The sequence below is a fragment of the Rhinolophus sinicus genome, chromosome 18, assembly GCF_057876585.1.
Source record: "Rhinolophus sinicus isolate RSI-liver-muscle chromosome 18, RSI-T2T, whole genome shotgun sequence".
NCBI lineage: Eukaryota > Metazoa > Chordata > Mammalia > Chiroptera > Rhinolophidae > Rhinolophus > Rhinolophus sinicus.
This window is the reverse complement of record NC_142518.1, coordinates 54,300,424-54,327,948: the sequence shown is the minus strand read 5'-3', so window position 1 is coordinate 54,327,948 and position 27,525 is coordinate 54,300,424.

The window sequence follows — 27,525 nt, the reverse complement described above, 5'->3', positions numbered from 1 at the left end:
TTCCTTTTGTTCCCTGTGCTTTAGGTATGTCTAAGAAAAAAAAAATTGCTTTACCCAAGGTCATGAAGATTTACACCTATGTTTTCTTCTAAGGATTTTAGAGTTTTAGGTCTTACATTTGTCTTTGTTCCTTTTTGAGAAATTTTGCATCTAGTGCAAATTAGCTTTACAAATTCTTCCGTTTGTGTGCAGATAAAGTTGTCCCAACAGAATTTGTTGAAAAGACTATTTTTCCCCATTGTATTTTCTTGGCATCCTTGTTGAAAATGAGTTCATTGTAGTTGTATGGGTTTATTTCTGGACTCCCAATTCTGCTCTCTTGACCTATATCTCTATACGTACGCTGGTACCACACTGTTTTGATTGATGTAGCTTAGTAGAAAGTTTAAATACCAAGATACTTGACTAATCCAACTTTGTTTTTGTTTGTGAAAATTTTGGGGGCTACTTTGTGTCCCATATAAAATTAAGATTAGTTCGTTAATTTTTGCAAACAAGCCAGCTGGGATTTTGATTAGAGATTGCTTTGAATCTGTAGATCAATCTGGGAAATAGTTCAATTTTTAAAATATTAAGGCTTTCAATGCATAAAAATTGGATGTTTTTCCATTTGTTTAAAACTTCTTTATTTTCAATAATTCTTTAGAGTATTCAGTGTATAGGTCTTGTAACTCCTTGGTTTAGTTTATTTTTCCTGATTTTATTCTCTTTCATACTATATTAAGTGGACTTGTTTTCTTACATTAATTTTAGAATTGTTTATTACTAATATATAGAAATATAACTGATATTTATATTTGATATTGTGTCCTGTAACTTTGCTAACCTTCTTTATTAGCTCTAATTAATTTGTGCATGTCTGTGTATTCCTAAGGATTTTCTTTTTTTGGAGATTATTCGGTTTATCTTTCCATATACTTTTAGACAACGTATTTCATCTTATAAATTTGTAAATATGAATATTTAAGTAATGTTGCATCCTAAGTTAGAAACAAAGTAATAAGAGAAAAATGAACTAATGACATACCTATTTTTCTGTCTATCTTTGTGGTTTCCTGCGTAAATCTTGTTTCCTCCAAATTATCTTCTTTTCCTGTCAATGTGATAAAACATTTCACCCTAGTCCCTCTTTGAAGTGCTAGACAATCTGTGTTTAAAAGAAAAACCTCTAATGACTCTCAGCACTCCCCATGATGTGTGCTAGCTCTCCAAGCACATATTTAACAGGTGTTAGTGGAGAACTGAATCCCCCAAAATAAGATATTGCAAAGAAATCATCAAAAAATGCATCACTAACGTGTTCCTGGTACCACTCCAAGACAGTCATGCCCGTACCCCTACTCCAGGTAGCTACATGTAGCCAACATCCTATCACAAACATGGCCCCCAGTTCTGCCTTTAAGTCAGAAAGATGTTCCAGCTGAGGCTCCACCTGACTCTGTCTCCCTTTATCTCTGAGTCAGGAATAATATCTGTTACTCAACTTGACCAAGAAATGCAGGTTAAGTGAGCCAGTATAGGAGGCTATAATATCCACAGCAAAATACTGTTATTTTTCTTCATTAGGCAGAGGAAGTTTTCCAGTATATTTAAATGGTATACTGCCTTCTTGAAAAGAAAGAAAAACTGTTTCCCCATTTGCCTACACCTTATATTAACCACAGACTATTATAAAGCTTTGAGGAAATATACTTAGAAAATTGTCTCTCCTCCCCACCCCACCAGACTTGTCAGCTACATTCAGTGGTTCTCCCAAGACCCACCTTCTGACTCAAGGAATGTTGACTTGTTCCTCCTCTTATATGCTTGTGGACCAGCGGTCACTGGGTGTAGGGATTCTGTCTTCTGGGCTTCATTCCTTTCTCTGCAATCCCATATCACTGCCTATTTCAATCCTTAGGATTTTCCATATAAAAGATCATACCATCTGCAAATAGTGACATTTTTACTTCTTCCTTTCTAAATTATGTAATTTTAGTTTATTTTTATTGCCTGATTGCTATGGTAAAATCATCCAGCATAATGTTAAATAAAGGTGCCAAAAGCTGACATCCTTGTCTTAGACCAGTGTTAAGGCAAAAGCTTTCCATTCTTTTACCACTATGTATAATGTTATATTTTTCCCATAGCTTCCTTTTATCAAGTTGAGATTTTTTTTTGTCTGTTCCTAGTTTTGTGAGTGTTTTTATTATGAAATGATGTTGGCCTTTGTCAGATTATATTGAAATTTTCATGCATTTTTGTCTCTTACTGTATTGATGAGGTTTATTACATTAATTGATTTTTGTATATTGAAAAAATCTTATATTTCTGAGATGAATTCTGATTAGTCATAGCATAAAATAATTTTTCTATAATGCTGGATCTCATTTGCTGGCATTTTTTTGAGGATTTGTGTTTCTAAATTCATATTCAGTAGTTATATTGATCAATAAATTGATTTTCTTGTGATTATTTTGTCTGGTTTTCGTATATGGGTAATGCTGGCCTCATAGATTGTGTGGGGTATTGTGACTTTGGGGGAGCTATTAGTGACAATTCTTCTTTAAACATTCTGTAGCATACACCAGCGAAAACATCTATTTGTGGAATTTTCTTTGTGAGAGAGATTTGATTACAATTCAGCCTCTATCATAGGTCTACTCATATTTTCTATTTCTTGAATCAGTTTTGTAATTTGTGACTTTCTAGGAATTTATTTATTTCATATATGTTAATTTATTTACATACAATTGTTCAGAGTATTTACTCACAGTCCTTTTTCTTTTTTTTTCTTTTTAGCATCTGTAGGATTAGTATTAATATCCCCAATTTCCTTTCTTTCTGATTTCAGTAATTTCAGCTTTGTTTTATTTGTCCACAAAAAAGGTTGTACACAGAAGTTCTTAGAAGCAGTATTTATAATTTCCAAGAAGTAGAAATAATACCATTGTTTATCAATTAATGAAAGGCTAAACAAAACATTAAAAAAACAAAGAAACGTTACCAGAGGGTAAGGAAGGGGTGTGGTGGTAGATGAGGGTAAAGGGGATCCAATATATGGTGATAGAAAGAGAACAGACTCTGGATGGTGAACAATATGATGTATAGATGATATATTACAGAATTGTACACCTGAAATCCATGTAGCTTTACTAATAACTGTCACCCCACTAAACTTTAATTAAAAAACAAAACAAAGAAACAGTAGAATGGACTACTAGACAGCCTTAAAAAGGAATGAAGTACTCTACAAGCTACAGCATGGATGAAGTTTGAAAATATTATGCTAAGGTGAAAGAGTTAAACACAAAAGGCCCAATATTGTATAGCTTTATTTATATGAAATGTCCAGAATTGGCAAATCCAGAGAGAGAGAGAGAGAGAGAGAGAGAGAGAGAGAGAGAGAGAGAGAGAGAGAATATCATTGGTTGACTACATTTGGGGGTTTTGAAACGCATTAAAGTGTTCCCTTTTGAGATGTGGAAATATTCTAAAGTGATTGTGGTGTTAGTCGCACAACTCTGTAAATATACTAGAACCTATTTAATTGTACATTTTAAAGAATGAATTTTATGACATGTGAATTACATCTCAATAATAAAAGAGATGTTAAAAGAGACTGAGAAGATATGTCAATCAGTTATGTTTGGATCTTAATTTTCTACTGATTTGTACAAATAATCCCTAAAAACCGTTTTGAACAGAAATATGTGAATTTGAACATAGATTAAACATTGTACTATATTAAGGAATCACTGTTTATTTTAGGTGTTAAAGTTCTATGAATCAAAATTACCTCGTCAAGTATTTGGTTACACATGGGTACAGTTTTATCAGAAAGGCATAATATATTTGATTGTTTTCCCTTATTTATAAGTTTTCAAAATACTGTGTTAGTTCACTAGAGTGTTCCAAAGGTAAGTAATAAGGTTTTATCTTATAATATCACTAGGAAATTATGAATAAAAGCATGTTTGATATTTTTAATTCATTGTGGCTAAAATTGTTAACAATGAAAGAAAAATTGTCTTATCTTTGGCCAATGTGAACCTCAGCAAATTGGTTCCTGAGGTTTAAAATTTTTTGATTGTGGTAAAATATACATAACACAAAATCTACTATTTTAATCATTTTAAGTGTACAATTCACTAGCATTAAGTACACACATATTGTTGTGCAACCATAACCACAATCCATCTGTGGGGACAGAGCCCCAGAAAGCAGTTTCCAGTCTCTCGGCCTCACATAGAAAGGTGCTGGCTCAGGTAGTAAATGGCCATCAACTGTGATTGCATGGCCATCAGCTGTGGCTAGTTGGCCGTCATCTGTAACCAGTGAGCCATTGGCCACTAATATAACTGTCGTGGTTACGCTAGCAAGAAAATGGGGGCTAGCAAGAAGATGGTGGCTGAGCTAGCAAGAGCGGATTGCAGAGAGGCGGATGCTGCCACAAGAATATAGTGAGTGATATGACTCCCCATCTATGGCTCCGTGGGTGTTCCTTTTTGGCCTTACCGTATCCTGCATTCTTAGGTGGGGAGCGGGAGCTGAGATCCCGCAGGCCTCCCTGCATGACAAATGGCGCAGCGAGCAGGGTCCCCCGCACGACACCATCTCCTGATTTTTTTCATCTACCCAAACTGTGTACTAATTTTTCATCTTCTTTTTCTTCCCAAAGTAAAACTCTATACCCACTCAACAATAACTCCCAATATTCAATTGCATGTCTATACCACTTTTATTTATCCATTTATTTGCCCATGGCCACTTGAGTTTCTTCTCCTTTTGACCATTGTGAATAATGCTGCTATGAAAATGGGTGTACAGATATCTGCTTGAGTGCCTGCTTTCAATTCATTTGGTATATATTTACAAGTAGAATTGTTGAATCATATGGTAATATTATTCTTTTTAGAGGAACTATGAAGCTGTTTTCTATAGTGGCTGTATTATTTTACATTCCCACCAGCAGTACACAAGGGTAACAATTTCACATCCTCCTTGACCTTTGTCATTTTCTCTTTTTTGATACTAATTATTCTAATGTCTGTAAAGTGGTACATTGTGGTTTTGAGTTGTATTAAGGACATCAAACATCTTTTCATGTACTTATTAGCCTTTTGTGTACCTTCTTTGGAAAATGGCTATTCAAGACATTTGGAGCCTAATAAGTTTCAATACAATGAATGGAGATTCTTATAATTCTTTATAATAACCTTTGTGCTTAGCACCATAGTAGTATTCAGTAAATGTTTGTTGATTATTAGATTTTTGGACAAAAGTAGATTAAAGCTATCTCCTCTGTGCAGTGATGTTAATACTGAACTTGTTAGTTATGATGATACTACATTCATTTCCTGGTGTTGTCTAAATAAAGGTTGAATCTCTTTCTCCAGAGTGCCAACTCTAAAACTGGGCTCTCACTCTTTCACTAAGTCCCTGAAATATACGTAGCCCATTTTTCAATTTGTTTTATCGACATGTAATATTCAGAGGAACCGTGTGACCAGTAAATCAATGCTGCTAACAGAAATAGTCTACAAGTAATACCTAATGCTGGAGAGGAGCAAGAAAGAGTGAAGCAAAAAAGTGAGAGAAAAATATAAATGTAATCATTAAGCAGGCTGCATAGTAGAAAGGAATGAAGCTGGTGAAAACAAACAAACAAATAAACAAAAAAACTGTTTATTTACTAGGTCTCTTGAGTGTTAAAAGTGGGGAAGATCCTGGTTTCTAAATCAGATGATCTTGGTTTGAATCCTAGCTCTGTTACATACTGGTTGTGCGACCCTAGGCAAATGACTTAATCTCTTAGACCTTGTTTGTTCCCATTACTTTAAAAAGGAGGTAGTAATAGCCTCATGTACTACAATGAGTAGTATGTATATGCAAGTCCATGGACAGTTGCATTTTATATTAACCATGAAATATAATTTCAGATTATTTAATTATTTTAAGATAATTATTTTCTTGTGGCAAAAAACAACAAAACAAGCAAACAAACAAAAAACACATAAGATAAAATTCGCTTTCCCAACAATTTCCAAGTGTATAATACAATATTATGAACCACATGAACATTATTGTGCAACAAATGCCCCGAACCCCCCATCCTCCATGACTGAAACTTTACACTCACTAACAGCAACTCTTTCCCTCCTCTGTCCCCAGCCCCTGGCAACCATCATTCTACTTTGTCTCTATGAATTTGACCACTCTAGATATCTTATACAAGTGGAATCATGCAGTATTTTTTTTCACCATGCAGTATTTTTATTTTATTTTATGATTTTTATCAAAATATAACTAACATACAATTTTATATTAGTTTCAGCTGTATGTCATTGTTACTCAACATTTATGTACCTAAGGAAATGATCACCATAGGTCCAGCAACCATCTGACACTGTACCATGCTATCACAATATTATTGACTATATTCCCCATGCTGTACGTTACATCCCCATGACTTACTTGTTTTATACCTGGAAATTTGGACCTCTTATTCCTCTTTACCTTCCCGCCCCCTTTTAAATTTTCAATTACAGTTGACATTCAATATTATTTTACATTAATTTCAGGTGTACAGCATACTGGTTAGACATTTATATAAGTTGAGAAGTAATCCCCCTGACTAGTCTAGTACCCACCTGGCACTATATATAATTATTACCATATCATTGTCTATATTCCCTATGCTTTACTTTATATCACCACAGCTATTTTGTAACTAGCAATTTGTACTTCTTAATCCCTTCCCCTTTTTCACCCCCCCCTCAAACCACTCGTATCTGGCAACCATCAAAATGTTCTCTGTATCTATGAGTTTGTTTCTGTTTTGTTTATTTATTTTGCTCTTTAGATTCCACATATAAGTGAAATCCCATTGCATCTGTCTTTGGCTGACATATTCTACTGAGCGTAATACGCTTCAGGTCTATCCATGCTGCCACAGATGACAAGAACTCATTCCCTTCCATGGCCGAGCAATATTCCATTGTATATATGTACCATCTCCTCTTTATCCATTCATCCATCGACAGACACCCAGGCTGCCTCCATGTCTTGGCTCTTGTAAACAGTGCTGCAGTGAACATACGGATGCACAGGTCCCCTCGAAATAGCGTTTTGGGTTTCCTCAGATAAATACCCAGAACTGGAATTACTGGGTGCTTGTCTCCTGTTACATTCTTTTTTTTCAAGTCTGTTTTGTCTGGTGTAAATATTGTTACCCCAGTTTTTTGGGGGTTTTCTTTCCATTTTAATGAAATATGTTTTTCCATCTCCTTACTTTCAGTCTGTGTGTGTCTTTCAATCTGAAGTGAGCCTCTTGCAAAAAGCATATGTAAGGGTCTTGTTTTTTTTATTCATTCAGCTACCGTATCTTTTGATTAGAGCACTTATATCACTTACATTGAAAGTAATTGTTGGTAGATACATAGTTATTGCCATTTTATTACTAATATTCTGATTTTTTTTAAAATCAAATTTATTGGGGTGACAATAGTTAGTAAAATTACAAAGTTTCAAGTGAACATTTCTATAATACATCATCTATATATCATATTGTGTACTCACACCCAGAGTCAATTTTGCTTCCATCACCATATAGTTGACCCCCTTTACCCTCTTCTACCATCCCCCTTATCCCTTACCCTCTGGTAACCAATAAACTGTTGTCCGTGTCTAAGAATTTTTGTTTCTTTGCCTTGTTTGTTTGTTGTTTCAGTTTTATATCCCACATATGAGTGAAATCATATGGTTCTCACCTTTTTCTGTCTGATTTATTTGGCTTAGCATGATAATCTCAAGATCCATCCTTGTTGTCACAAATGGCAGCATTTCATTTTTTCTTATGGCCTAGTAAATATTTCATTGTGTATATGTACCATATCTTCTTTATCCAATCATCTATCGAAGAACACATTGGTTGTTTCCATGTCTTGGCCACAATGAATAATGCTGCAATGAACACAGGGATACATATATCTTTACAGATAAATATTTCAAATTTTCTGTTGTTGTTGTTTAACAAGAAGAGGGATTGCTGGATCGTATGGTAATTTTATTCTTAATTTTTTGAGGGAACCTCCAAACTGTTTTCCATAGTGGCTGTACCCACTTACATTCCCACCAACAGTGTATGAGGGTTCCTGTACAGTCTCTACAGCACTTGTTATTACTTGTCTGTTGATAATAGCCATTCATGGAATCAGTCAAAACTTTTCAATTTTTTGGAAGAGTTTGAAAAGATTGGTGTTAATTCTTTAAATGTTTGGTAGAAATCACTAGTGAAGTCATCTGGTTCAAAACTTTATTTTGTTCAAAGGTTTTTGATTGGTTCAATATCCTTACTAGTTATATATATGTTTGGTTTTTCTATTTCTTCATGATTCAGTCTTGGTAGGCTGTGTGTTTCTAGAATTTGTCCATTTAATGTAGATTATCCAATGTGTCACCATTGCATTTTTCATAGTACTTTGTTGGAATTTGTTTTCAATTCTGTAAATGCCCCCTCTTTTATTTCTAATTTTAGTTATGTAAGTCTTCACTCTTGTATCTTAATCTCAGTAAAGATTTTTCAATTTTGTTGATCTTTTTGAAAAATGAACTTTTGTATTCACTGATTTTTTCTATTGTTTTTCAATTTTCTATTATCTCTGTTCTTTATTTTCTTTAATCTAGTGGATTTTTGGTTCTTGTTTTTTGTGTTTTGTTTTTTTTTAGTCCATTAAGGGATAATTTTAGGAATTAAATTTAAGAGATTTCTTCTTTTTTCAGTGAAAGCTCTTGCAGACATAAATTTCTTCCTTAACACTGATCTCCTTCATCCCATAAATTTTGGTATGTTGTGTTTTGTTTTTATTTGATTCAAGATATTTTCAAATTTCCTTTCTGAATTTTTTCTTTGAGCTATTGACTGTTGACAAGTGTATTTTTTACTTTACACACATTTGTAAATGTTTTTGTTTTCTTTAAGCTGTTGATTTCTAGTTTAACTGTATTGTGATCCAAAACAATACCTTGATTTCATTCTTTTGAAATTTATTAACATTTGTTTTGTGGATTATCATACAGTTTATCCTGGAGGATGTTCTATGTGCACATGAGAAAAATATGTATTTTGCTGGTGTTTGGTACACTTTTTAGTATATATTCATTAGATACAATTATTCTATAGTATTTTTCAAGTTCTCTTTTTACTTATTGATCTTTCTAGTTGTTGTACTTATCATGTAAAGTAGGGTATTGAGTACTCCTACTGTTATTTTAGAGCTGTTTATCTCTCCCCTGATTTATACGAATGTTTTCTTCATATATTTAAGAACTGTGATGGTATGTATATATTTATAATTTCTATATCTACTTGGAAAATTGACCCTTGTATTATTACATAATGACCTTATTTGTTTCTTGTAACTGGTTTTCTATTAATATCTATTTTGTCTAATATTGTTATGCCACCTCTGATTTCTTTTGGTTACTATTTCCATACAATATATCTTCCCATCTTTACACTTTCAATCTATGTGTGTCTTTGGATCTAAAATGAGTCTCCTGTAGAGAGTACACATGAGGTCTGATCAAACAATATGGTGAATGTTTAAATTAAAAAAACTATTCAGTAAAAGATACATTGCCATTAATCCACTCCAAAATACTTCCCCTCAATTCAAACACACTTGTCCCATCATTCTTGCCACTTTCTGAAGTAGTTCTAGAAGTCCTCCTTCATGAGTATCTTTAGTGCGCTGTTGTGGCTGCCTTGATGTCCTGAATCAATTCAATACGTTTACCTTTCACAGTCATTTTGACTTTGGGGAAGAGCCAGAAGTCGCATGGTGCCAGATATGGTGAATAAGGTGGATAAGGACACACCATAATGTTTTTACTTGACAGAAATTGCCTTATACTAGAAGCGATGTATGACGTGGAGCCTTTCCATTGTGATCACAAAATACAGTGAATGCTGCTGCCGAGTACCATCCAATGGAAAGGCAGGGATCTTCAATATGGGAAGCAGTGTGTCGAACCTTAGTAACAGTGTGTGACAAGTTTCAACTTGTTTGGTGCAGTCAGTTAGGTGTAAACTACAGTTGAGAGAAGGTGTGTTTTAAAGTGTGCCATAAATCATGCTCCATCATGACAATGCTCCATGTCACACATCACTTCTGGTACATGACAATTTCTGTCGGGTAAAAACATTCCTGTGTGTCCTCATCCACCTTATTCACTGGATCTGGCACCATGCTACTTCTGGCTCTTCCCCAAAGTCAAAATGATTCAAAGACATTGAGGCAACCATGATAGTGCAGCTAAGGACACTCATGAAAGAGGACTTCCAGAACTGCTTCAGAAAGTGGAAAGAACAATGGGATAAGTGTGTTTGAAGTGAGGGGTAGTATTTTGAGGGGGATTAATGGCAATGTGTCTTTTACTGTAATAATGTCTTTTTTTTTAAACATTAATCGTATTTTTTTATCACACCTCGTAGTTGGATATTTTTTGTAATCCATTCTGCATATCTATGTCTTTTTATTGGGTAATTCAATCCATTTCCACTTAAGACAATTACTGATAGAGAATAACTATTGCCAGTTTATTATTTGTCTTCTGTATGTTTTATGGATTTTTTTGTCCTTCATTTTCTTCCTTCCTTCTTTCTTTCTTTCTTTCCTTCCTTCCTTCCTCTGTATGTAGATATTTTTAGTAGTGACATATTTTGTTTTTCTTCTCATTTAATTTTGTGTATATTCTATAGATATTTCCTTTGTGGTTAGTGTGGAAATTACATATAACAAACTAAAGTTATTGCAATCCATTTTAAATTGATAATTTTAATTTTATTGCAAACAATACTCCTTACAGCTGAGCCTCCCCAGTGTACATTATTGATGTCAAAAACTACATCTTTATGTATTATGTACTCACTAATATACACTTTAAATTATTTTTATACTTTTTCCTTTTAAAAACTCATAGACACAGATATCAGTTTAGTGGTTACCAGAGAATAAAGGGCAAGGGAGAAGGTAAAGAGGGTAAACAGGGTCACATATATGGTGACAGAAGAAGATTTGACTTTGGGTGCTGATCACACAATGCAATATATAGATGATGTATTATAGAAATGTACACTTGAAACCTACAGAGGGTACCAAAAAAATGATTACACATTTTTAAAAAAGGAAAACTGTGTTAAAATAGTAATATTCAATATATACTGATAACAAAAGTTGAATACAAGTCATGTTTAACTTCTGCAATTATAAGAGTGTTCAAAGTGGTGACCACCAGCATCCAGACCCTTCTGATCATGGCGAACTACTGCTTGAGCAACCTTGACGAAAGTGTCCACTTGTATACATTTTTTAGCACCCCTTGTGTATCATTTTACTAACCAACGTTACTCCAATAAATTTAATAATAAATAAATAATATAAATCTTGTAGAAGAATACGAACTGGAATTATAAACCAAAATTATAATAATAGTGCTTTTAATATTTGTCCATAAATTTAATTTTACCAGAGAACTTCCTATTTTCATACAACTTCAAGTTATCATATAGTGGCCTTTCATTGCAAATTGATTGATTCCTTCTTGGGCATTTGAATGATAATGAATTTTCTCAACTTTTGTTAATGTATGGATATATTAATTTCTCCCTCACTTTTAAAGTGCAGTCTTGCCAGATACAGAATTTTCAGTTGACAGTTATTTCCTCCCATCTGAGTGCTTTAAATATATCATTCCACTGCTTTCTGGCCCACAGTGTTTCCACTGAGATACCTGCTGATTATCTTGTTGAAAATACCTTGTGTTGATAAGCCACATTTTATTGATAGTTTTAAGTCTTTCTTTGTCTTTGACATCAATATGTAAAGTCTGATTATATGTTTCTCCATCAGGTCTCTTGGGTTTAACCTTCATGTTGTCCATTGATCTTATATTTGTATATCCATGTCTTTCTTCAAATTTGGTGTGCTTTCAGCCATTATTCTTTCAAATAAGCTCTCTGAGCTTTATCTCTCGTCTCCTTCTGGGACCCCCATAATTCATATATTGTTTCACTTATTTCTATCCCAGAATTCCCTTAGGCTCTGTCCCTTAAGCACATTTTTTAATTTTTTAAAAGTCTGTGCCTCAGACTTGATAATCTCAAATAATTCATTGATTCTTTTTTCTGCTTCTTTGAGTCTGTTTTTGAACCCCACTACTGAATTTTTCAATTCAGTTATTAAATTGTTCAGCTCCAGTATTTCAATTTGCTTATGTTCCTATAATTTCTATCTCTTTAATAATCTTTTGTTCATACATTATTTTCTTGATTTCTTTTAAATTTTGTTTATATATTTTTAGTTCTTTGTGCATAAATCCTGTGTTTCCTCAGGCACAGTTTCTGGAGATTTATTTTATTCCTTTGAATGGGTCGTATATATATTCCTGTTTGTTTGTGTGCCTTGTGATCTTTTGTTGAAAACTCAGCATAGAAAATAGCCACTTCACCTTTTCAGACTCACTCTATGTAGGTAAAGAACTTCACAAATCATCCTGCTTGAATGCTTAAAGTCTTCTCAGGCAGTTCCTGGGCATGAGTCATTCCTGAGCTCACCTGTGTATTTTTTTTTTTTTTTTCAATATTCTGTCATGTATATGGCTGCTTTTAAATATTTTAATTTCCCCAAGAGTTTTATCCCTACTTTTTAATCTGGACTTTAGTTATTTCGTTGTATTATTCAAGCAGTAATCTCCAGCCCTAGGTATTGTCATGCCTGTAAAATGCTTGTGGTTTATATGAGCCATGCCTTATGCTTCCCACAGCTTCGCCTAGCTGGGATCCAAGCTGCTCTTGCTCTTAGCTGTCTGAACTCCAAGTTAAGAAACACAACTATATCACTCCCTAGGCAGCCAGAAGACATGTTAGAATGTTGCAAATTTGGTCTAATCTACTATCCCCAGTTTGTGGGAAGGAACTGGAGAACAGGATGCCACTTCACCAAAACCACACTTCATTGCACCTGGTGAGGAAGTAAGGCAAAAGTGAGTAAGTGTTGCACATCATTTTCTACTGTTTGAATGTGTTTTTTTCTTGGTTGAATATTTGATTGGTTGCTATAGATCTTTCATTGATTTCCAGACCTCCCATAAAATTGTTTTAGCTTACTTCTTCTTGTTTATTAAATGTTTCCTCAGGAGATTGAGTGCCTGTAGCTTCCTAGTCAGCCATCTTGCTGATCTCAGTAATATTCATAGCTATTTTTCTTTGTGGTGTAAGAACATTTTCCAGCTAATATTGTGTATTTCCTTCCCTAGATCTCGAATCAGCCATTTCTCCAAATGACTCAGATCCTTTAAATGGGAAATATTTTTGAAAGGCATTGACTTGGGAATTAGATGTGTAGTTTTTTTTAATAAATGTTTATTTTAGAACAGTTTTTGATTTATAGAAAAATTGTTTAGATAATACAGAGAGTACCCATATACACTTGCATGTAGTTTTCCCAGATATTAACATATTAGTGTGATAATTTTTGCAATTAATTTAATAATACAAACACATTATTATTATTTGCTAATATGCACATTTATACAAACTTTCTTAGTTTTTACATGATGGCCTTGTTTTAAATTCTAGGATCCCATTCACAATATTACATTACATTAATTGCCATGTCTTCTTAGCTGCTCTTGGCTGTGACAGTTGGTGCATTTATTTTTAATTGATATTTTTAATAGTAATTTTGTCATCTTGATTTATTCTTTCTATTTCTTATGCATCAGTAGTCCTTTGCTGTTCTCTGTATTTTGCCAAATGATATTGTGTATGTGTTGTGTGTAAAAATTTGGAAGATAATTTTTATTTTAACTAGTGAAGTAAATATAAAGTTGTTCTGAAAAATACACACTCTTTATCATCACCTGGGAAACTTCTTTCAACATATATGTGACTAATTCTTACTATGAGGAGATTTTGATTCAGTATTACCAGGGTGGGATACAGTAGTAATTTTTTGAAAGTTTTTGTTGAAGTATAATTTACATAACCCCAAATCCAATTACTTTAACTATAAAATGTAATGTCTTAGTAACATTTCTAAGTTTTGAATCTATCACCACAATTTAGATTTGGAATATTTTCATACTCCCAATAAGTTCCTACATGCATGTTTAAGGTTAATTCCCATTCCCTTCCTAGCCCTATGAAACCGTTTTTCTTCTTTCTGTTTATATACAAGGGTGCCAAAAAAATGTATACAAGTGGACACTTCGGTCAGTGTTGCTCAAACAGTCATTCTCGGTAATCAGAAGTGTCTGGATGCTGATGGTAACCACTTTGAGCACCTCTTGTAATTGCAGAAGTCAAACGTGACTTGTATTCATCTTTTGTTATTGGTATATATTGAGTATTACAATTTTAATACAGTTTTCTTTTCTCAAAATATGTATACACTTTTTTGGCACCCTCTGTATTTGTCTTGTCACACATTTCATTTAAAGGAAATCCTAAAATATGTCGTCTTTTGTGTTGTCATCTTTTTTTTTTTAATTTATTGAGGTGACAATTGTTAGTAAAATTACATAGATTTCAGGTGTACAATTCTGTATCACATCATCTATAAATCCCATTGTGAGTTCACCACCCAGAGTTAGTTCTCCTTCCATCACCATATATTTGATCCCCCGTACCCTCATCTCCCACCCCCCACCCCCCTTACCCTCTCGTAACCACTAAACCATCTTTTTTTTTTTTTTTCTTTTAAGATTTTTAAATTTTTTTTATTGGGGAAGGGGAACAGGACTTTATTGGGGAACAGTGTGTACTTCCAGGACTTTTTCCAAATCAAGTTGTTGTCCTTTCGATCTTAGTTGTGGAGGGTGCTGTTCAGCTTCAAGTTGTTGTCCTTTCAGTCTTAGTTGTGGAGGGCGCAGCTCAGCTCCAGGTACAGTTGCCATTGCTAGTTGCAGGGGGCACTGCCCACCATCCCTTGCAGGAGTTGAGGGATGGAACTGGCAATGGCAACCTTGTGGTTGAGAGCCCATTGGCTCATGTGGGAATCGAACTGGCAGCCTTCGGAGTTAGGAACATGGAGCTCCAACTGCCTGAGCCACCAGGCCAGCCCCTGTTGTCATCTTTTAATTTCCCTATTTTGAAGTTCATGTTGTAGTGTGTATCAATATCTTGTTCTTCTTTATTGTTGTTTAGAAATATACCATATTTGGCTTATACATTCAACAGTTGAGTCTGTCTATTGAATGTTTAATTTTAGTTATCATATTTTTCAGTTTTAAAATTTACATTTGATATTTCTGTATATTTTCTATTTCTTTGCTGAGATTCGTTTTTATTTGTGTTTGTTTCAAGAGTATTCATGATCTTTTTGTGGGAGCATTTTTATAATACCTCCTTTAATGTTTTAGAGAATTCCAATAACCACATAATTGTGACATTGGTATCTATTGATTATTGTATTACTAACAGCGTCATCGAGACACAATTCACATACTATACAATTCACTTATTTAAAGTATACATTTCAGTGAGTTTTAGTATATTCACAGAGTGTACAACCGTCACCACAATTACTTTCACAGCATTTTAAACATTCCCAAAGATACCCAATACCTATCAGCAATCATACCCCATTCCTCCCCCCTGGAAATCACTAACCTAGTTCATGTTTCTATGTAGCCTTGCAACAAACATTTACCTATTCTGGACATTTAATATTAATAGAATCATACAATATGTGGTCTTTTGTGACTGTCCTATTTCACTTAACATGTTTTCAAGGTTCATCTATGTTGTAGTATGTATCAGTGCTTCATTCTTTTGCATGGTTAAATAATATTTCATTGTAAGGACATATAAAAAAATCTATCCATTCACCAATTAATGAACGTATGTATTTTTTCCATTTTGGGGTAACTATGAGTAATGTCATAAGCATTCATGTGGAAGCTTTTTTTTGGACATATGTTTTTATTTCTCTTGAGTAGATACTTAGGAGACAAAGAAATGAGTCACATGGTAAATTTATGGTTATCTTTTAAAGAAACTTCCTAAACGTTTTTCAAATTGCCTGTGCCTTTTACTTTCTCACCATTCATTTGAGTGTTCATATAACCTGGCATATATTTTTGTTATGCAGAGAAGCCATAAATATGCACCACTAACACCAAGTAAATCTGTTCACCTGGAAAACATTCCAGTAAAGACCTACACCAATAATGCTGTAAATATTAAGAGCAAAGAACATCTATGCAACTATGTAACAAAGTGACCTTCTTGATTATAGAGTTAGCTTTGCAACAAACATTGAACCTCAGGTGTCTACTGATTGGTATCAGCCTACTCACTTGAGCTAACTTAGACCTCTTGACTGAATGATCTATGAAAGTGCACAAAGAGGGGAGAAAGTTAGAAAACATATTGTAAAGCATAAGTGAATATCCTTTAGCTATTATTTTCCACCACAAAGATTTTATATGATCTATTTTTCTCATTTTCCTATTATTTTCTATATCATACACTTTTCAGATATTCAATTTTATATTTATATATATTTTTACATTCAGATCTATGTTTACAGGAATTTTATAGATTTACTCTAATATGATTATGTTCAGTCTTGCAAAAAACAGTATCAAATTTTGCTTCATCTCAATATAATTAGAGTAATTATTATATAATTGTTAGAATGTATATAGATGGTATATTTTCTGATAACATGCTTATTTAAAGGGCACTTGATTGGATACAGAATTCTTCATTGATTGTGTTTTCTGAAATATCTATCTACAAATTCCCATAAGTATTTTTGGATCCCACCAGAACTCCTGAATTGGAATCTGTAGTATTGCAGCAGGAAAATATCTAATTTTAGCAAGCTGCTGAGTGATTCTGCTGCACTCTAAATTTTCTATCTGATATTTCAATGAATTTTCCGAAGTCTTCCGCAGAAATTTACACCCAGGTGACACAATACAATAAGATATGTTACTAAATGTCATAATGTAATTAAGTCATCTGGAAAGGGACATCTTCATAACCAACCAATATGATGATGGCGTGACTATTAACACACAGGGCCTTTCAATCATGCTTTCTTGTCATTTTTCAGTTTATAATGAGTCATTGAATTTGGTCCACTTTTGTAATTCCTAAAAGAGATAATCTGTTGAAAAGTAAATTCAGGGCAAGTAGCACACACACCATTATACATTATTATGGTCTGTTATGTTAGATATTTTAATACTGGCCATTGAGGAAAATTAACAAACATCACACAATTGAATTGACTTGTGTTAGAACATTGAAAGACATGCTCAACATAAATGGTTAAACTTAAATAAGCTGTCTGAGGGCATTTCCTAAAGTTTTTTTTTTTTTTTTTTTTTTTTTTTTTTATGGAAGCTCACCTTACAGCAATAAATTTTGTGATAGAATAATAATATATAAGGGCTGGGAAACTCATGAATGTAAACCACAATTTTAAATTACTTTTAATCACTGAATAATTATGAAAACCTGAAAGGAACAATTTACTCACTCAGGTATCATTTTATATAGCTGTGCTATCTACATCTACAATTTTTCACGGGGAATCCAGTTTTAACAGATGATTATATTATTGATAAAAAAATGCACAACTTTACTCCTTATCATTTGTAATTTATTTCCATAATTCCCAATATAATTTCTTATACACTATTAACATAAAATTCTACTCAATCCAAGAATTAATAGGTATGCCTAAATTCCTACTTTTAAACAAAATAGAAAAGCAATAATAAACAAGGGACATGTATTGAAAAAATTCAAGAAAAAATTGAAAAGAAAAGTTGGAAAGCTTTTTTTAGTGTAATGTACAGAAATTTTCTGCAATGTCTTTGCAGGGGTAAGAAAATAAATTTTAATTAACATTATTAAAATATTAAAATATATAGAGCTAAGCAACAGAATATAAATGTCAATATATTTGGGGAATTTTTATTTGGCTCATGCCCTACCCTACCACCTAAACCCATGAAGTGGATGTTGATATCTCAGTTGACTTTAGACGAAGAACTGACACCAAGTTGATTTAAATAACAGAAAAAATAATATTTTCTCCCATTGGACCATTCAGAGAAAATCTAACCTGGTGACAGAAATGTCTGGCTTGTGGTAAGTAACTTATGAGATAAAGAGTAGTAGCTAGATATTTCAAAATTGATGGCTCCTGAAGGAAAAATCTTGATTGCATACCTATACTAACTATATTACAACTTATCTCAATTGTTAGTATGACGTAGGCAGGCGAATCATCTGTAGAAAGTCAGAAAGTGAAACAATACAGTTTGAAATGAGTTTGAATTAACTCTTACTGTTAAACTGGCAGGTGAGAAAGTTACAGTGTGTGCATCCTCCAAATTAGAAGGACCCTGTGGCAAAATAATACATTAAATGTGCAGACCCACCCCCACAAATGAGGTTGACAAAATTATATTGCTCCAAACCACTTAGAGGTTTTTATAAACACATTTCTAGAAATTATTTTTAAAACTTACATCAAGTGATATATATGCATGATCAAAATGCATTTGCAATCCAAACTTTGAACAAAAGCTATGGAGAAAATGAAACTGAACAGCATAAGCTCACTAATCTTTTTCTTTTGTTTGGACAATTGAAATCATTAGCATGCACTCAGTGTTCAGCACACATCACAAATACAATTTTTTGCAAAATAAATCTGTGTGTATGTTGTAAATAAAGCTTTCTCTCAAGTGGGAATGAATATTCATGCACATTAGCAATTGCTCCCTCACCTGGTCATTTGTTTCTCTTCTGTGCTCCTACATTAGCGCTGAGAATATTTCCTAAGTGAGAATGCCATTTTACAAGAGCCATGGACATAGTTGTAGATCTGCCACTAATTTACAACATATTGTGTGATCATATGTATATATATATATATGAGAGAAAGAGATTTATTTTAGGTAACTGGCACATGTACTATTGGAGGCCTGGCAAGTCCAAAACCTGCAATGCAGACTGGCAGGCTGGAGATATAGAGAAAAGTTGCAATTTGAGTCCAGAAGAGGTTTGCTGGTAGAATTCCTTCTTTCTGGGAGGTCAGTCTTTGTTCTGTTAGTGCCTTCAACTGAGTGAATGAGGCCCACCCATATTATGGAGAGTAATCTTCATACAAAGTCCACCCATTTAATATTAATTTCATACCAAAAAAAAAAAAAAAAAAAACTAGCTTCACAGAAATATCCAAAATAATATTTGACCAAACATCTGGGCACTGTAGCCCAGCCAAGGTCATGTATATAAGTAACTATCACAAATGCTAACACAAATGAATGACGGGCTGATATGTGGTGTGACTGGAAGAAGATGGAAGAAAAGCAAGCCTGGGTGAATTCTTTGAGATGGGGTTTAGTTACTCATGGAAGCAATTAATGTGCAGTACATGGCTTCTGGTATAAGTGTGTTGACAGGTTGACTGAGACAAGTTCATTAAGGGCAAACACATGCAATATAGCAGTAAGTTATACATTGAATTTCAGTTTTCATAAATTCATTCCTTCATGAACTAATTAAACAATATTTACTTCCTGTCTACTGTGTGCCAGATACCCTGTCTTATCCTTGGTGTTTCCATAATTCCTAGAACAGAAATGAACACACAGTAATTACACTCTAAATACTTGTTGATTGACCACCAAAAAGTAAAATATTATTAAGTGTATTATAAAGATTGTGAAAGTGAAGTAATCAGAATCACATGAATTTACTAGTCCAATTTGATTTCCAGATAACATACGAAATCAGTAATGTGTGTTTGCTATTCTGCAGTGATAATATCACTGAGAGATTTCTTTTTTATCTGTTTAATATTTATATTATTCTTTCCTTTGTCCCATGTCTGGTACCTAAATCTGAGCATTAAGAACAGATAGGAAATTCTGAAGTACAGATTTGTCTTCACAGACCACAAGATATATTCATGGAGAGGTTTCTAAGAAGAGCCATCAAAAGGCAAAGTGAGAGAACTGAGCTATCTACATGGCCAATCCAAGTGTGTTCCTCTAGGAGGAAAGAGATAAATCCCAAGCTCATTGATAATATGGGAGACTAAAGATCATTAAACAAGTCAAATAGGTGAAACACATTAGACAAAGGGCACAAACCAACAAAATAAATAAAAACAGAAGCCTGGCAGAAGGCATTTCTCCAGGTGGAAGTGTCTAGAGGAGGCTGTGTTAGACGTAGAATATTTGTAAGAATGTGAGCTACATGAGGACAGACTTTAGTTTATTTTGATTACTCCTGTCTCCCTAGAGTATGGAAAAATGACTGACATATAGTGATTGGTCAGTAATACTTGTTAAGGAAGGAAAGAAAGAAGGAAGGAAGGGAGGGAGGGAGGATGGAAGGAAGGAAAGATGGAAGGAAAGATGGAAGGCAGGGAAGGAGGGAGGGGGAAGGAGAGAGAGGGAGAGAGGAAGAAAAAAGGAGGGAGGGAGGGAAGAACAAAGGAAGGAAGAAAAGACATACACATAGTGAGGTATGGATTATTAAAATAAATGTGCCCACCATGTGGTTTGTAGATGTTAAACATAACTTGCACATGAGTAGGACTGCCCCTTTCAAGGCTGTGGCCCTAAGATGTCATAAACATAAATATATTATGGTGGATCAGGATCTAAATTCAAATGACAAATTGGTTTAATAAATAATTCCTTATATAGTCATTATTAAATTTCTCCATCATTAAGTTATCTCCCTCTCTTTTCCCTCTTGCCCTTTAATTCAAATTTCATTTCATCAAGGCTACTTTACCTAGTTTCAGTTTTCTTTCAATTATATGCCTCATCAATCTTCTTTAATATCATTTTGTTCTCATTTTAACCAAATAATTAAGTTCTTATTATACAGTTATTGTTTGTTGTGGTCTATTCTGTTCTATTTCTTGGTCTACTTTGAGCAGACAGATGTGGATATTTGCATTATTAGTATAATACAGAGTCATCAATAATTAAACCTGAGTCTCCCTCTGCAAAACCTGGGCCTAAAATGGTCACATTTTTTTTTTTTTTTTAATGGATGTATGAAGACACTACTGTAATAGATATTAACTACATCCCTTCCCTTATGACGATGGATCCTTGCATACAGCTGATTTAAGTATGGTTCACATCATGTAGAGGTCATGTCCAAGGGCTGTCATGTATAATCTGCTACATGATGCGTGGACTAACACTAAGAATATCTGCAGTTCCTCATGATGTATTTCTAATATTCTTTTTGCATAAATTAGAAATGTTGCCAAGTATTAATAGACAGTTACTGGAGTCAGAAAATTAAGTAAATTGTTACTCTAGAAGTTGAGACATACTTTATCTAGAGCCTTGTATCTTATGGAATGGATATCAGTTCAGTATGAAGTGAACTGGGACATGTGTGTAAGTGCCTTTGCAAACCCATGTGATATTAGAGTCTTCACAGAATTGTACAATATTTTGAATTTATCACTACCACACTACCATTTCTTTTTTGCCTTTACCTCAAATCACTGTGAGGCTTCCCAGATGGCAAATGATGGGTAAAGCCTGTTCACCATTCCCTGATGGTAATAGACGACACTCCATGCTATAGAACTATAGCTCATTTTCTAAATGAGCCTATATCTAAGATTTTATTCTAGAATGGGAAACACTTTGCTAACAATGATAATGATCATTAATCACTTGATATGTATTCTTTGTTTTGTGATCACTTAAAAAAATAGTTTCTATATAGCACATGCAACTTCTTAAAGCTAGGTGACAGTAGTAAAGTTTTGAAAATATTGCGACTTCCATTACTATAAAGGGATCACACATAGTGTGAAAGAGAAATTGAATGTAACAAATAACTTTTAATACATCATAATATTGTGTAATTTTTGTAAGCTAACTTTATACTGTTAAAGATGTCAATAATAGAATGTTTTATTTATGTATTTGAATAAATCTTAGATAATTCAAAATAAAGATCAGTTATTTGGATTTTTTTGAATAGCTTAATTGAGATTAAAATTCACATAGCATATAATTCACCTACCTAAAGTGTTTTTCACTTTTACTTAGTGTTTTTCATTATATTCACAAATATGAAACCATCAGCACAGTCAATTGTAGAACGCTTTCAACATCCCCAAAAGATATGCTATCCTCTTTAGCAGTCACTCCCATTCCACTCCTTCCTCAACACAGCTCTAGGCAAACACTTATCTACTTTCTGTCTTTGTGGTTTCATTTCACTATTTTGGATATTGCATATACATCAAATCATATAATATATTGTCATTTGTGACTGGCTTCTTTCACTTGCCTAATATTATCAAGATTTATCCATGTTGTATCATGTATCATTACTTTATTTTTATTGCTGATTTCCACTAGAAGGATGTATCACTTTTATTAATCCATGCATCAGTTGATGGATGGTTGAGCCATTTCCACTTTTTGAGTATTAAAAATAATGCTGCTTTGAGCATTATTGTACATCTTTTTTGGTGACCATATGTTTTCATTTATTTTGAGTGTATACCTAGGAGTACAACTTCTTGATCATATGGTAACACTACCATTAATGTATTGAGTAATTTGTATGTGTTCTTGGAAAGTGACTGCAAAATTTTGCATTCCTACCAGCAGTATGAGAGTTCCAATTTCTCCACATTCCCACCTGCACTTGTTACAATCATTTTTTTATTATCATTATTAAATTTATTGAAATGACATAACATTATATAAATTTCAGGTATACATTATAATTTGATATCGATATACTGTATTATATGCCCACCACCAACAATCTTGTTTCATTCTGTGTCTATGTATTTGACCCTCTTTCCCCAATTTGCCCTTCCCCTACTCCTTTTCCTTCTGGTAACCATCATTCTGTTGTCTGTATCTATGAATTTGCATTTGTTGTTTTGTTACTTCATTGGTTACTTTTGTGTTTTATGGTCTACATATGAGTGAAATCATATGGTTTGTGTCTTTTTCCATCTGACTTATTTCAATTAGCATAACACCCTTGTTGCGGAAAAACGGCAAGGACTGAGAGACTTAAGCAGCACGCAGAGATCAGAGAGACCACAGCTTTATTACGCTGGCGGGCTCAGTGGGATTGTTTCCAAAGACTGAGCACTTACAGAGTCGGGCGCTTTGTTTTATAGGGTTAGGCCTCCGGGTTTGGGGGGATTCACGACATTGTTATTGCGATGCTAGGGATTGGTTAAATCTGGCCGGGGTGCCGGGGAGGTCCGTCCCTAACAGCTGTGATCGCTCAACACTGTTTTGATGGGAAAGCCTCTAACTGCTGTGCCTGCAGGAGACTGCTCCGATAAGGTATCGGAGGAGGAGGGGGATGGAAAACCCCTAGCGGCTGTGTCTGCAGGAAAAAACCGTCCCGACACCTCAAGATCCATCCATGTTGTTGCAAATGACATTATTTAATCTTTTTTGTGGCTAAATAGTATTTCATGTATAGATATAGATGATAGAAATAGAGACAGACAGATATATATATATATATATATATGACATCTTCTTTGCATAGCCATCCTAGTAAGTGTGAAGTGATACCTCATTGTGGATTTGTTTGTCAGGTCCAGATGACTACTGTCTAATGATAGTGACAATTATTTCATGCACTTAGTGGCTATGTGTTTCTTATTTTGGAGAAAATTCTATTCAGATCTTTCTAATGGAATTTTCTTTTCGTTAATGAGTAAATTCCTTATATATTCCAGATACAATTTTTATCACATGTATGAATTATTATTATTGTATCCCATTATGTGAATCAAATTTTTATTTATCTTTATTTGATGGTGTTCTTTGAAGCAGAAACATTTTAATTTTAATGATGTCCAGTATGTTGCATATTTTTTCTTTGCTTGACTTTGCTTTTGGTGTCATATCTATGAAACTGTTGCCTAATTCAAGATCATGAAGATTAACCCCTGTGTTTTCTCTAAGATTTTTATCATTTTAGCACTTACATTTAGACATTATACCCATCTTCAGTAATTTTAATATATGCGTAAAGTATAAATCCAAGTTTAGTCATTTGCATGTGGCTATCTATTTGTGCAAGAACTATTTGTTGAAAACAATACTCTTTTACCATTGAACTGCCTTAGAATCCTTGCTGAAAATCAATTTATTGTATGTGAGGATTTATATCTCTATTCTCAATTCTATTCCATTGATTTATATGAATATTCTATACCACTATGTACTATAAGCTCTGATGTCTGTTATTTTTTTGCTTATTTGTAATTCATGTGCCTGACTTAAGCTTTGATTGCCAAAGTATCCATTTCAAAGAGGCACTCCCTTCAAAGACAGCTATCTAGATAGACCCCACTGCAGAAACACATTGTCAGTCACACTGCTAGAAAAGAGCCAGGCCATCTCTGCCACTGAGGCTCCTTTGTTTCAGAGAACTTAGTTAATTTCAATAACTTGCTGTCATGTGGAGGTCCAAGTGGTGGTGTCCCCGGGGTAAGGTGCCCGTAACTCGCCTGTAACTTGGGGAGCCAGAAGATGTATGGAGCCGAAGGCAGAGCAGACATGTTTTATTCACAGGCTTCCTGGGATACAGCTAGGGGTTTCTCACTGCTGTACACAGCTGGATGTTCTCAGGTTACAACCCACAGCCAGCAACAGCCTCATAACTCACAGCAGCCTGTTTCTCAGCAGCCCACAGCAGCCGCCCTGGGGCATGGGCCTCACAGACCTGTGTCTCAGCAGCCCTATACAATACAGCCCACATCTCCACCGTACCTCAGTCTCAGCCATGTCTCTCCACCTCAGCCATGTCTCCGCCTCAGCGGTGTCTCAGTCTCCGCCCCGGTCCCCTAAAATCGCCAGACCCCTTTATATCATATAGAGACAAAAGTGGCACACAGCCAAGGTGCTTACATAAGCATACACACAAACAACATCTTCAGTGTGGGCGATGCTTGCATGACATTTTATCTTACCAGCCCGGCCGGCTGGTCAGGGTCAGCAGCTGGCCGGGGGAGGGAGCCTGACTAATTCTATTGTCCCTACACTGACCATTTGGGCTATTGGTTTATTTTGTCTCTTTCCATGCTTTAAATTCCCACTCCTATGTCTTAAGTTCACCAGTAAAGAGTAACCCCTCAAAACCTTAGGCTTCCACACTTGACCCCAATAAAAGTAGAACCCCAAGCCCATGCACACTCTCACTCTCTACCTATGACCTTGCTGTGTGGTCCCAGGTGTGCTGTGTAATTCCCAGGTCCTGTGAGTAATAATGCTTTTGTTTTTCAAAGTTTTCTCATTGTTGTTGCAAAAGGGCATCTTGCAATCATAATAAGAACCAGAAGGGGTTGTCAGGCAACAATGTTGATTATTGATTGGCTGAGACTGGCAGAAAACACTTGTACACTGTCCTTAGTATTGTAACTCTGTGGTATGTTTTGAAATCTGGCAATGTGCATTCTTTAACTGTGTTTTTTTAAGATTTTGTTGTTGCTATTCTGAGTCCTTTGCATATACATTTTAAGGTTAGGTTATTAGTTTCTGCAAAGAGGCCACAGAAATTTTGACAAAGATCTTGTTGAATCTGTAGATAAATTTGAGGAGTATTGTCACCTGAACAATAAACAAACAAACAAACAAACTTAGTCTCAACTAATTATTGGCTGACTGTGCTATTGTTTTTAGCAATGTCCTGGGGAATAAGTTGCTCCAAAATTTGGTACAATTAAACTTGGCTTCTTTGCAGAGACAGTTTAGAGATCAATGCTTGATGTTTGTTTTGACCCCAAAATTGCTCTTTTTAGCTGTCTCTTTACCTGGTTCTTCCCTGGAGGGACAGAACACTAGCATTTCTCTTCCCCCTCAGCTACATGTTGGCAGAGGCAAAATTCCAGGCTTCTCCTGCACAGAGGTTAGGGCTTCCTTTGTCCACCTAGAATTTTGTTTTCTACTGTATTTGTTTTGTTTTGTTTTGCTTTATGTAGCAGAGGAGGAAGAAAAATGTTTGATTCCACCTCACCATAGAAAATATCTTAGTTCTCAACTAGCAGATGGAGGGAAACAGAGCCATGTATTCTTGACTGAAACATTCTGGAGTGTAGCTTCTATCACAATGAACTGGGAAGTTGGGGGAGAACATGGGTCGTGGTTCAAAAGCTACACACTGTTCTAACAGTTTCAGTAGATTTTCTTGCAGGTTTTTTTCACTTGCTGTATACTCAGAATTTTTTTTTTAAAATTTAGATGGTTGAATTTTAAAATAACTATCACCATTTATGCTCATTTTTCTGGTAAGTTAGTTTGCTGGGCTCTGCACACTGCCATTCCAAAAGTGAAATTCCAATTCTTTGGAATTGTTCATCAAATTTAAATTAACACTGATATGGTCCTGGCATATCTTTCCTTCTCATTTCTAACTTTAACAAAATTTTGGTGAAAATAAATAAAAATATTTTATATATATATATATATATATATATATATATATATATATATACACACACACACACACACACACACACACACATATATGTATATATATATAAACATATATATTATATATATATATGAAATATATATATTGGAAAGAATCTCAAATTTACAGAAAAATTGCTAGTAGAAATAATTTTTTCCAAACCATTTGTGACAACATTGATAGATCTTGAGATTATCATGCTAAGCAAAATAAGACAAAGTCAAGAACCATATAACTTCACTTATATGTGGGATATAAAACTGAAAGTAACTAATGAACAAGACAAACAAATAAAGAAACAAAAACTCATAGACACAGACAACAGTTTAGTGGTTACCAGAGGGTAAGGAGAGAAGGGGGATGGTAAAAGAGGGCAAAAGGGGTAAAATATATGGTGATGGAAGAACTGACTCTGGGTGGTGAACACATAATTAGATATATAGGTGATGTATTTTAGAAATGTACACTTGAAATCTACATAATTTTACTAATGAATGTCACCTCAATAAAGTTAATAAAAATTTTTAAAAAATGAATCTCCAACCTGGTATCCTGTCACAATTCCAGTATTTCATTTACTTCAAAAAACAATAATCTAAAAAAAAAAAAAAATCTAATCATCAAAATCAAGAAATTAACACTAATATTTTACTATCATCTAATTCTCAGTCTGCCATCAAATTTTATCAATTGTCCTGATAATGTTTTTCATGGTAAAAGATACCAGTTTAAAAACCATGTTTCATTTATTTGTCATGTCTGTTTATACTCCTAGAGTTTGGACATTTCCCTTTTTGTTTCTTTTACTTTTATGACCTTGACATTTTAGAGGAATACCGGCTGGTAATTTGTAAAATGTCTTTAAGTTTGAGTATTTATTAAATTCATACCATGTGTCTTTGGCCATTGTATGAGCTTTTTATTGCTGCATAACAAATTACCACAAACAATGGCTTAAAACAATGTATTTTTATTTTCTCACAGTTTCCATGGATTATAATTTT